Source organism: Rhinatrema bivittatum, chromosome 3 (genome assembly GCF_901001135.1).
Source record: "Rhinatrema bivittatum chromosome 3, aRhiBiv1.1, whole genome shotgun sequence".
NCBI classification, from domain to species: domain Eukaryota; kingdom Metazoa; phylum Chordata; class Amphibia; order Gymnophiona; family Rhinatrematidae; genus Rhinatrema; species Rhinatrema bivittatum.
The window spans coordinates 314,522,263-314,534,647 of NC_042617.1; the positions used below are offsets into that span (position 1 = coordinate 314,522,263).

General features: G+C 42.4%; 1 pseudogene; it reads left to right on the forward strand.

The window, feature by feature from the left end:
- The first annotated feature begins 869 nt into the window (after positions 1 to 869).
- On the forward strand, positions 870 to 1,809 carry LOC115088583 (annotated as a pseudogene).
- Positions 1,810 to 12,385: the final 10,576 nt, after the last annotated feature.

Consider the following 12,385-nt stretch of genomic DNA (forward strand, 5'->3'; position numbering starts at 1 on the left):
CAGCTAAGTTGAGGACGTTGCGTGCGGCTGGATATTCAGATGCTGCCAGTTAGCTGGATCACTTACAATTTATCTTGCTAAGAAGCTCTCATTCAATATTGGTACCAAAGAATCCTGTCTGAGGGAAGTATGATGTACTAATTAACATCATGAGATGCTGTATTAGGCCAATATGTCCAAGATTCTATAAAACAAAATTATATTAACATGATTGAGGAAGCAATTTTCATAGTGATTTCTGCAGGTAAAAGTGTTTTACCCACATTAATTGAACATTCCCCACTCCAATTGATTAATTTTCAACCGAGTTAACGAGTGTAAATGTAACATACTATTATAGCAGTCTTTAAAAGCCCTTTTTTCACATGCAAATCCTATGGACAATTCAATGATACGTATTGTGGCAATTTTCAAAAGCCTACTTACATGGGTAAAGTCCATTTACACGTGTAAAATCCAGTTTTACACGTGTAAATGCTTTTGAAAATCAGACCCATAGTTCCACAAGCCATGTACTTCTACTTGCATTTTAATGGAGGTGTTCCTGGAGCTGGGTTAGATTGAGTTGAAAACAAGATGCATAGTTTGGGTCAAAAACTTATCTGCAGAAAAAGGAGATGCAAATCTTTCTGGGTGCTTTTTCCTTAGGCAATTTTCAAAGTAAATGAATACTTTTCCTTTGATAACTGGTACAAAACCCACAGGTAAAGTGTTCTCATGAATTTTGCAGCTATGCAGATAGTGTGAATGACCAGTTTTCTTCCTTTGCTACTATCTATGATGTTTTATTATGCATTTGTTTTATTGATCTTTAGATTACAGTAAATACGTGTTGTTTTTTATTCTTGCAGATAACTACAGTGAATAAAATGCAAAGAAGAAACCAGAGCTCTGTGACAGAATTCATCTTGCTGGGATTTTCAGATAAACCATGGATGAATGTTTTGCTTTTTGTACTATTTTTAATTGTCTACATGACAGCCCTGGTAGGAAACTTTATCTTAATTGCAGTAAGCAGACTTGATTCTCGTCTCCACACTCCCATGTACTTTTTCCTCAGTAATTTGTTTGTCTTTCCTTGATATCTGTTATACATCTAGCATTGTCCCTAAAATGCTGGTAATTTTCTTGGCAAAGAGAAAAGTAATTTCCTTTCGTGACTGTGCAGCACAAATGTACATTGCTCTTTCATTAGGAGAAACAGAATGCATTCTTCTAGCTGTCATGGCGTATGATCACTATGTGGCAATATGCAATCCCCTGCGTTACATGATTATTATAAACAGGACAGTTTGTATAATGATAGCAACTGGTACATGGATAGGTGGTTTTCTTTTGTCAATAGTACATGTTGCTTTTACACTAACAATGCCCTTATGTGGTCACAATATAATTAACCATTTCCTTTGTGAAGTTCCTGCAGTATTAAGTCTGGCATGCATTGATACTTTTATCAATGAAATTGTAATTTTCGTAGTTGGTGTATTAATCCTGTTCATCCCTGTTTTCTTAATTCTTTTAACATATATTTATATCATTTCAACGATACTGAAAATCAGTTCTACCGATGGGAGATACAAAGCCTTCTCCACCTGTGCTTCCCACCTGACCGTGGTGACTTTATTCTACGGAACAGCCATCTTTATGTACATGCAACCCAAGTCAAGTCATTCACCAGATAAAGATAAAATGATCTCTGTGTTTTATCTCATTATAACACCAATGCTAAACCCCTTGATTTATAGCCTGAGAAACCAAGAAGTAAAAGGAGCATTAAGAAAAGTCATAGGAAAAAACAGGATGTTTTAGAAACTATAAAGTCTTCAATATGATTTCCCAAAATGGGAAAATTAGGAGGCTGCTGAGGCCAGAGCTTGAAGATGTCCCCTTACTGAAATCTATGTGAATAGTTAGTATCATAATTCTTCCCAAGGAGCATAAAGCCCCTTAGAGTTGCTCAACGTATAGACTATGTACCCTTATTGAATAATGACATAAAAATACTGGCAAAGGTTTTGCCAGTATAGACTCAAGGACATTATGCCTTTGCTGATTCACCCAGATCAAATGGGTTTTATAATCAGATAGACAAGAGGTAGATAGCGTTCGAAGAACTCTTAACCTTATTAATGATGTGAAGGATACTCCCCAGGATACTATACTTCTGGCTTGAGATGCAGAAAAAGCCTTTGATTGAGTGGAATGGGCATACTTGTTTTATTTTTTTTTAACTAAATTTACATTTGAAGAACATTTTTTATTCTGGGTTACATGTTTGTATTTACAGCCTGAAGCACAAATAAGGGTTTAATGGCTGAACCTCGAAACCCTTCTTCTTAGGCACAGGAGCTAAGCAAAGTTGTCTGCGCTCTCTGCTTCTCTTTGCACTTACTATAGAGCCCTCAGCTGCAAGGGATCAGCATAAGATTGCAATGTATGGGGATGATATCTTATTGTATGTTAGATAGCTATCATTTTTCCTGAAAGCCATATTAAAAACTACTGATGATTTTAGTAGATTCTTAGAATATAAGCTTAATATGTCTAAAACTGAAATACTAGAATTAAAAATTCTGAAAGAAGTGAAAGACGCCTTGCTTCAGACCTATCCTTTTAGATGGTCCAAAAGAGCAATTAGGTATCTAGAAGTCCATATCTCTGGGGATTTGGAAAGTTTGCATTCTTTGAATTTTATTCCTCTTTTGAGCCAGCTCAAACAAGATCTGGCAGCTTGGTCTCCTTATACAATCTCATGGATTCTGTCATAAGGACATAAGAACATCAAAAATTGCCATACTGGTTCAGACCAAGGGTCCATCAAGCCCAGCATCCTGTTTCCAACTGTGGCCAATCCAAGCTATGAGTACCTGGCAAGTACCCAAAAACTAAGTATATCCCATGCTACTGATGCTAGTAATAGCAGTGCTATTTTCTAAGTCAACTTGATCAATAGCGGGTAATGGACATCTCCTCCAAGAACTTATCCAAACCTTTTTTAAACCCAGCTACACTAACTGCACTAACCACATCTCCTGGTAACAAATTCCAGAGTTTAATTGTGCATTGAGTGAAAAAGAACTTTCTCTGATTAGTTTTAAATGTGCTAACTTCATGGACTGCCCCCTAGACCTTCTACTATCCGAAAGAGTAAATAACTGATTCACATTTACCTGTTCTAGACTTCTCATGATTTTAAACACCTCTATCATAGAGATGTGTATCGTGTGATCGATCGTCTTAACAATCGATTTCGGCTGGGGGGGGGAGGGAATCGAATTGTCGCGGTTTTGTTTCTGTAAATATCGTGTAAATCGTAAATCGTGTTGTCTACGGCCGGCGCCATTTTGCGCAAAATGGCGGCGCAAAATGGCGCCGGCCATAGACAACACGATTCGACTGCAGGAGGTCGTTCCGGACCCCCGCTGGACTTTTGGCAAGTCTTATGGGGGTCAGGAGGCCCCCCCCCAAGCTGGCCAAAAGTCCCTGGGGGTCCAGCGGGGGTCCGGGAGCGATCTCCTGCCGCGAATCGTTTTTCCGTACGGAAAAACCAAAGGTAGTGCCGGCGCCATTTCTATAAGCACCGGAGGTCCGAGAGTGGAAGATCACAGCGGGACCCTTCCTCTGGACCCCAGGTAATTTAAGGCATTTTGGGGGGGTTCGGGAGGGTGGGGGATTTATTTTAAAGGGTCGGGGTGGGTTTTAGGGTTTTTTTAGTGTGCCGGTTTTCCCGCCCTCCCCCCCACTGAACCCCAGGTAATTTAAGGCATTTTGGGGGGGTTCGGGAGGGTGGGGGATTTATTTTAAAGGGTTGGGGTGGGTTTTAGGGATGTTTTAGTGTGCCGGTTTTCGATTTTCACGATTTTCACGATATTTTAAAAACCCAAACGGCGACGATCCGATTCCCTCCCCCTCCCAGCCGAAATCGATCGTTAAGACGATCGATCACACGATTCACATCTCTACTATAGCATGGGTTATTTTGCCCTATATTCATCACCTTGCACTTATTCACATTAAATTTCATCTGCCATTTGGATGCCCAATTTTCCAGTCTCACAAGGTCTTCTTGCAATTTATCACAATCTGCTTGTGAGTTAACTACTCTGAATAATTTTGTATCATCTGCAAATTTGATTATCTCACTCGTCGTATTCCTTTCCAGATCATTTATAAATATTTTGAAAAGCACGGGTCCCAATACAGATCCCTAAAGCACTTCACTGCCCACTCCCTCCACTGAGAAAATTGTCCATTTAATCCTACTCTCTGTTTCCTGTCTTTTAGCCAGTTTGTAATCCACGAAAGGACATTGCCACCTATCCCATGTCTTTTTAATTTTCCTAGAAGCCTCTCATGAAGAATTTTGTCAAATGCCTTCTGAAAATCCAAGTACACTACATCTACTGGTTCACCTTTATCCACATGTTTATTAACTCCTTCAAAAAAGTGAAGCAGATTTGTGAGGCAAGACTTGCCTTGGGTAAAGCCATACTGACTTTGTTCTATTAAACCATGTCTTTCTATATGTTCTGTGATTTTGATATTTAGAACACTTTCCACTATTTTTCCTGGCAATGAAGTCAGGCTAACTGGGCTGTAGTTTCCTGGATCACCCCTAGAACACTTTTTAAATATTGGGGTTACATTAGCCACCCTCCAGACTTCAGGTACAATGGATGATTTTAATGATAGATTACAAATTTTTACTAATGGGTCTGAAATTTCATTTTTTAGTTCCTTCAGAACCCTGGGGTATATACCATCCAGTCCAGGTGATTTACTACTCTTCAGTTTGTCAATCAGGCCTAACACATCTTCTAGGTTCACCGTGATTTGGTTCAGTCCATCTGAATCATTACCCATGAAAACTTTCTCCAGTACGGGTATCTCCCCAAAATCCTCTTCAGTAAACACCAAAGCAAAGAAAACATTTAATCTTTCCGAGATGGCCTTATCTTCTCTAAGTGCCCCTTTAACCTTGCGATCATCTAATGGTCCAACTGACTCCCTCACAGGCTTTTTGCTTTGGATATATTTTAAAAAGTTCTTACTGTGAGTTTTTGCCTCTACGGCCAACTTCTTTTCAAATTCTCTCTTAGCCTGTCTTATCAATGTCTTACATTTAACTTGCTAACGCTTATGCATTATCCTATTTTCTTCTGTTGGACCTTTCTTCTAATTTTTGAATGAAGATCTTTTGGATAATGCGTGCATGTTATAAAATTGGCGCATCCATGTGCGTGCGCCAGGTTTAAAATTTACCTTTAAGTAGATCCCATACTACTGATGCCAGTAATAGCAGTAGCTATTCCCCCCAAGTCAATTTGATTAATAGCAGATAATGGACTTCTCCTCCAAGAACTTATCCAAACCTTTTTTAAACCCAGTGTGATGTAGTACCACCCAGCCAGGGGCAGAAGCAGACTAGATATAAAAACATCGAGGCAAGCAGTACTAAAAACACACACCAGAGGGCGAGCAGGAAGGCAACAAGAACTACAACTCCCAGGTTCCTGGGTTGAGGGAGAGCAGGAACAGGTGTGGGAAGTAGAGAGTAATGATTATGACTCAGCAGAGTCTATGGAATTGGAGGAAGAGGGCATGCCGGCTTGATGGCTTTGGACTCAAAAGCTTAGTTCCTCAGAATCAAAGGAGGAGGGACATGGAGGTAGGATCAAGAGGGGAAGGATCCACCAGCTATGCCATGGAGGTGGAGTAATTGAGAGAAGGAGGGGGAGGATATACAATTTATACTTTAAAAGAATGTGTAGTATGATGTGTTAAAAGAAATGTTTGGTTTAAAAGTTTTTTCAAGACTTGTTTAACTGAAATAAGGTGAAAGGAATAGTTTTACTGTAGTGCCTAAACATTTGGGGCACAAGCAGTGGGGCAGAAGAAGCTTCTAACCGCACCTAAAGAGGCGGGTTAGAGGAGAGTTGAGGGTTTCCCTAACTGGGAGCCGTAGGGGTGGACTAAGGATAGCTTAGTGCTATTTATTTATTTTATTTATTTAGCATTTGTTTATATACCGAGGTACAGCTGACAATGCCTTCACTCCGGTTTACATTACAACGAACCAGTTACATTTAAATTCATAACATTAAAACAGATAGAAACAGAGTATTAACTTAGTAAAAGTTAACAAGTACATTGAACAATAGATAAGAATGTATGCAGTTCTTGAAGTTGACGGTTGAAGCCGTTAAAGAGAAAGAAGGTTTCTGCAAGTCGGGCGAGAGTCAGAAGGATTGTTGGAATAAAAAGGGGGCGAGAGGTGGATATGAAAAAGGATTATGCTATGTTATCATTGGGTGAACAGTCATTGTAAGACTGTGAGAGCAGCCATTCTTTAAGTTCCTTTTTAAAGGATGTAAGATTTTCTTGTGAATTGAGGTGTAGAGGTAAAGAGTTCCATAATTTTGGGCCGACTATAGAAATGGCTCTATTTCTGGTGGAGGAAAGTTTGGCTTGTGGTAATGAAGGGACATCCAGCTGAATTTTATATGTAGATCTTGTTGTACGTGATGGTTTATGCAGATGTATAATATTGTCCAGGGCAGTGAAGTCTGCTTTGTGAATTGTCTTATGTAGAATTGTGATGACTTTGTACTCTATTCTTTTTTTAACAGGGAGCCACTGTAGGTTGTGGAGTACTGGGGATATATGGTCGGATTTTCTTTTACCAGTCAGGACTCTGGCAGCTGCATTTTGGAGTAACTGCAGTGGTCTTAAGGTTGCATTGGGAAGGCCAATTAGAAGGGAGTTGCAGTAGTCAATACTGGAGAAGATGAGGGTTTGAAGAACGGTTCTGAAATCCCGGGGGTGAAGCAGCGGTTTAAGGTGTTTGAGTATTTGAATTTTGAAGAAGCCTTCTTTTGTTTTTGCTGCGATGTGTTTTTTAAGATTTAGCTCATTATCTAGCCAGAAACCCAGATCTTTAACGTTGTCTTTGAGTTGAATTTGAATGTTGTCAAATTGGAAGGGAGGAGTGTATGTTATACCAGAATTTTTCCTTGTGATTAGTATACATTCTGTTTTGCTCATATTTAAGCATAATTTTAGGTTGTTTAGTAGTTTTCGTATTGCTTCAAGGTGTGAGGCTGCTTTTGACATTGAATCTTCTAAAGACGAAGTAATGGGAATGAGAAGTTGTATGTCATCAGCATACATGTAGAAAATGATGTTAAGGCTAGTTAAGAGATGGCATAAAGGAAGAAGGTAGATATTAAAGAGAATGGGTGATAAAGCTGACCCTTGAGGAACTCCCGTATCCAGAGGGATGGGACAGTGGGATAGTGCTAGGGGACAGAGGTTGTCAAAACCAAACAGGTTGTACCATATAGGCACAAGAGAGCAAGGTGGTTGCAATGCCATTAAAACAAACCTTGATTTCATAAAGACTTTGTGTTATGTGCTTTGGGGAATGTCGGGTGCTAGCCCCGGCACTCTGATTAAAGAAACTCACGAGTCTCACGAGGCGGTGCAAAGTGCCGGACGAGGTGGACTGCAAGAGGTGGCAGGTCTGAGCAGCTCCCAGGAACTAGGCCGAGCGTCAGAGGGGAGCCGTGGTACTGACATAATTATGACACCCAGCTACACTAACTGCACTAACCACATTCTCTGGCAACAAATTCCAGAGCTTAATAGTGCATTGAGAGAAAAATAATTTTCTCTGATTTAGTTTTAAATGTGCTACTTGCTAACTTCATGGAGTGCCCCTAGTCCTTCTATTATCCGAAAGAGTAAATAACTGATTCACATTTACCTGTTCTAGACCTCTCATGATTTTAAAGACCTCTGTCATATTCCCCCTCAGCCATCTCTTCTCCAAGCTGAACAACCCTAACCTCTTTAGCCTTTCCTCTTAGGGGAGCTGTTCCACCCTCTTTACATTTTGGTCGCCCTTCTCTGTACCTTCTCCAGTACAACTATATCTTTTTTGAGATGCGGTGACTAGAATAGTACACAGTATACAAGGTGAGGTTTCACCATGGAGCAATACAGAGGCATTATGACATTTTCCATTTTATTCAGCATTCCCTTCCTAATAATTCCTAACATTCTGTTTGCTTCTTTGATTGGCCATGGTCGCATTATGACAGGCCACTCCCCAGTCAACATAGACCAAATAAAGGCCATATGGTAACCCTTCCCTGTTGCATCAGTCGGTCGCAGACGGCTGCGACCGCTCTGCCTTACCTCTTTTTCTCCCCTTTCTCTCTCTTTTGGCAAGATGGCTGTCTCCGGTGCAGAGTGCTGAGAGCCTCGGCGTTCTCAAACCAGCTTAGGTGTCCCCATCCACCATGCTCACTCCTGTGGCCTCTTAGGGTGCGAGCGCGCACATCTCCTACGCTCAAATACACGTCATGGTGGGAACCTCAGGGGTGGCCCCACCGTATGACGTCAGTATCTCAGGGTATATCTAGCCTCCACCTCCGCTACCACCTTGAGTTAGCAAAGACTTCGCTTCGCTACTCTGACTGCTCTAAGTTGCACGCTTAGACGCTGCTTTCACGCTAAGGGCCTCACTCCAGTAGAAGCTCTAGACACCCGCTCCTTGGGGGTCTCTCACTTCCAACTTCCCTTAGGGGTTCCTCACTAACTAAGACAACCGCTCCTCAGCGGTCTTTTCTCTGTTCTACTTTTCAGGATATTGGACCATTGGGTACTCGCTCCTTGAGGGCCTATCTCCTTTATATACTGCACCACGGACCTTCGGTCCTACTCTTCTACCACCAGGAAGATGACTTCATTCTGTGAGTACCTCTACGATCCGGCGCTCCAACTCCACCCACCAGCAGCATTACCCGGACTGCGGGCTCCCGCCTATCGTGAACATCTGGGTGAGACTATACTTCTGAGCCTGTTGAACGTACTGGCACTTTGTGGATCAGTGCCTTACCTTCCTGCTTTCACCATCTATCTACAGCAGTACAATAAAGACTCTGTCCATACTGTGTGTGCTATCTGTGTCAGCCTATCGCAGTGGTTCCCCATGGGGCTCCTCCCTGTGGGCGGAGTCATCTCCATTGTGACCAAGGGTCCACAATGCCACAAACACAATATTCCCATTCCCCCTTCCAAGAAACCAATTGCCAGGCAGGTCTCCCCCATTCCCAAAAACATTGTTGGGGTTGAAAGGCACCCTTTCTGCTCTCAAGTCAAGAAAAGAATCATTGGGATCTAGTGGTGCCCCTTTCCCCCACCCCCAAACCACCTACCTATACCCCATTATCTCAAATTTCAGAAATCCAGCAAGCAGAAGGGCTGAGGCATCTTCTAGCCCTGGGCCCAGTTGGTGTCATTTCCAAAATGGCGCTGATATGACCTTGTTGCAGTCACATGACAAGGATAAAGTCTGGGCACCAGACCTCAGCCTCTTAGCAGGCTAGCTCTTTAGCTAAATAATTATCCATGTAAGCGGTGACCTCTGAATGTGGTCAAATACTGTGAAAGACTTCAAAGGGGCGTGGGATAAACACTGTGGATCCATAAAGTCAAGAGGCCGCCAATGAAGAGTGGGTGACCCGCCAGAATGATGGCTACTGCCCGGAGACAATACCCTTATTAAATAAACATACACATGCTTACTGTGACTCCAACATCGCTCTAAGCTTCAACAGCAAGAGGAAATGTGGTAAAAAGGATTCACACTCACAAAGAGGGGAGTAGCTGGCTTGTTACGGCGGTTACTACCCCAAATCAAATAAGCCTGATACTTCACTTTCAATGCATATACAGCATAGTTCTCTGCTTCAACGGCAGGGGAGAAGAAAAACTGATACTTCACACATCCAGCAGAGCTCTCTGCTTCAACGGCAGGGGAGAAGAAAAGAGGGTTCGCACTCACAAAGCGGGGAGTAGCTGTCTTGTTACGGCGGTTACTACCCCAAACCAAATGTGCCTGATACTTCACTTTTGATGCATATCCAGCATGGCTCTCTGCTTCAACAGCATGGGAGAAGAAAAACAACCAATAAGGGCTGTATAACATAGTCTGGGTAAAACAAATAAGCATGGGTGTAGCTTGCTTATTGCGGCGGCTACTACCCCTAACTAATCAAGCTAGATATTTCACTTGGATGCAGCTCCATCACTGCTCTCTACATTAAAGGTGGGGGTGGAAGGGAAATAGAACCAAGAGCTAAGAGAAACAGATAAGTATGAGAGAAAAAAATGTGTGAAGCTTGCTGGGCAGACTGGATGGGCCATTTGGTCTTCTTCTGCCGTCATTTCTATGTTTCTATGTTTCTATGTAAATATTCAATCAGCACCATTTAGCCAAATAAGACCGAACCGATCCAGCTAAGTGGTGCCAAATATCAGGCCCTATATTACTATGTTTATGTGATTTTCTAAGATATACAGGATCTCTGAGTCGTTTTTTTTTAAATATAGGATTTGATTATTTTTATTCATCCAATTCAATGAATATTTCTGTTCTGCAAACTTATCAAAGTCTCAGATTTGGTAAATTAATCTCATTGAGAACTGTTTGAACATTATGCTTTGTATATATTAAAAAATCTGTCAAACTAAGTTTTCCATGTGAAAAGTCAGGGCCTGTTTTTTTCTTGGTAATATTGTTGCTTAGAATCATTTTGCTGTTTTTAAAAACATGAACTTTCTAATTATGTCCATTTCAGTTTACTGAGATGTTGCATAAGCCAAAATGATTTATTTTAATTATTCCCACGGTAACCTTGTATACATCATTACTACTTATCTTAAAACACAAACTTTTTAATAATGCCCATTGCAACAGATCTGATCTTAAATCTCATTAAAACATTAATGTTTATTCTTTAAGGGGATAAACCATACACTCCTAATATCACTTCTGAGATTTAACTTTGAGTCACAGATGTTATTATGTTTTAGTAATGTAGAAAATAATGGCAGAAAAAGACTAATTGGCCCATCTAGTTTGCATAATTGTGCATACTGCACGGTTATATTCCAGCTGTAGGAGCGGGACTGCTTGTAAGATCTCACTCATTAACCAAATCAATTTTTGTTTGCTTTCTCATTGGCTCACTCTCATCCCAGAGAGATGACCATATAAGATCCCATACTTACTTAATCCAGCACCCAGCCCCTCCTGCTTCCCCCCCCCCCCACCCCTTATTTTTACCACCAAACTTTATGATAATCTAGACAACAACCAAGACTAATGAGGCTGCTCTCTGAACATACAGCCTGCTCTCTGAACATACAGGCTGGACAGCACCCACCAACCTCCCAGCGCTGAACGGGTGGTTACTTGGGGGGGGGTTCTAGTTTGTTGGTACCAGTTTATCAAATCAGATGGTAGCGATCGCAGTCCACAAGATCCTATTGGAGCTTACATCTTGGATGTAGAAGCATCCGTGCTCTGTCCACCCTGATGAAGCAGAAGCCACATGCTCTCTACTTGGTCCTGCAGGCCCTGGCCTTTCCAAAGCACCAGCTCCATCACCAGTTGCTGGTGGTTTAGTCAATCCTTAAACAGGCCAAGTGGGCCCCTACACATTCCTCCGCCCCTGCAACCCATGAACACAGGGGCGTGGGCGCTCTTGGGAGGAGTGTTTTCCAAGGGCCAATGCGCATTGGCCAGATTGCCTCTGATCAATTCTACGTGACACAGTACAACATAAACATGTGCAAAACAGTGCAAGACCTGCCCGATTCCCTGCTGCTCCAACAACAGGAGGCTCTGGAAGCCCTATTCCAAAAGGGCATTGATGCTGTGAAGCATGAGGTGTGATCCACCTACAATGTGTTTGAGTCAGTGGGCAGGGTATTGGCTGCGGCCATCAGTGCCCGAGACATGGCCTGTCTCCACGACTCTGACCTCCGACCGTAAGTACATGAAAAGCTGCCAGACTTGGCCTGTACCAGAGAAAAACCGTTTGGAGACAAGATCAGGTATGCATTGGCAATGCTCAATGACCATCATCGGACCCTGCAGCAGCTTTGTGCTAGCACTTCATACCCACCGTCCTCTATGCATAGGCCCCTACATCTGGGTCCTCCAAAGTCTTTTAATCGCAAGAAAAGGTATACTCCCCCAAACTCCCAGGTAACATCATCACTGGTCCTGGCCAAAGCTTGCACCCAGTAACAGCCTAACCCTAGGCCCCATCCAAAGCCTCAGCCTAGTCCTGCGGCAGGCATTTGATGGGGGGGGGGGGGGGGGGGGGTGAGAGAGTGGAAGCCAGATCTCCATGCCCATGGAGAAGTGCCCTGCTGCACAGTACCCTATTGGGTGGTCTTGACATGCATGTGACCCAGTGGAAGCTTCCACTCTCAGTGTCTCCAGACCTCCATGAGCCCCTCGGCACTTGGTGATGTCACCTCTCCCCTTACAGAGTCCCTCTCCTGGTGGGAGACTGTGCTCAACTTG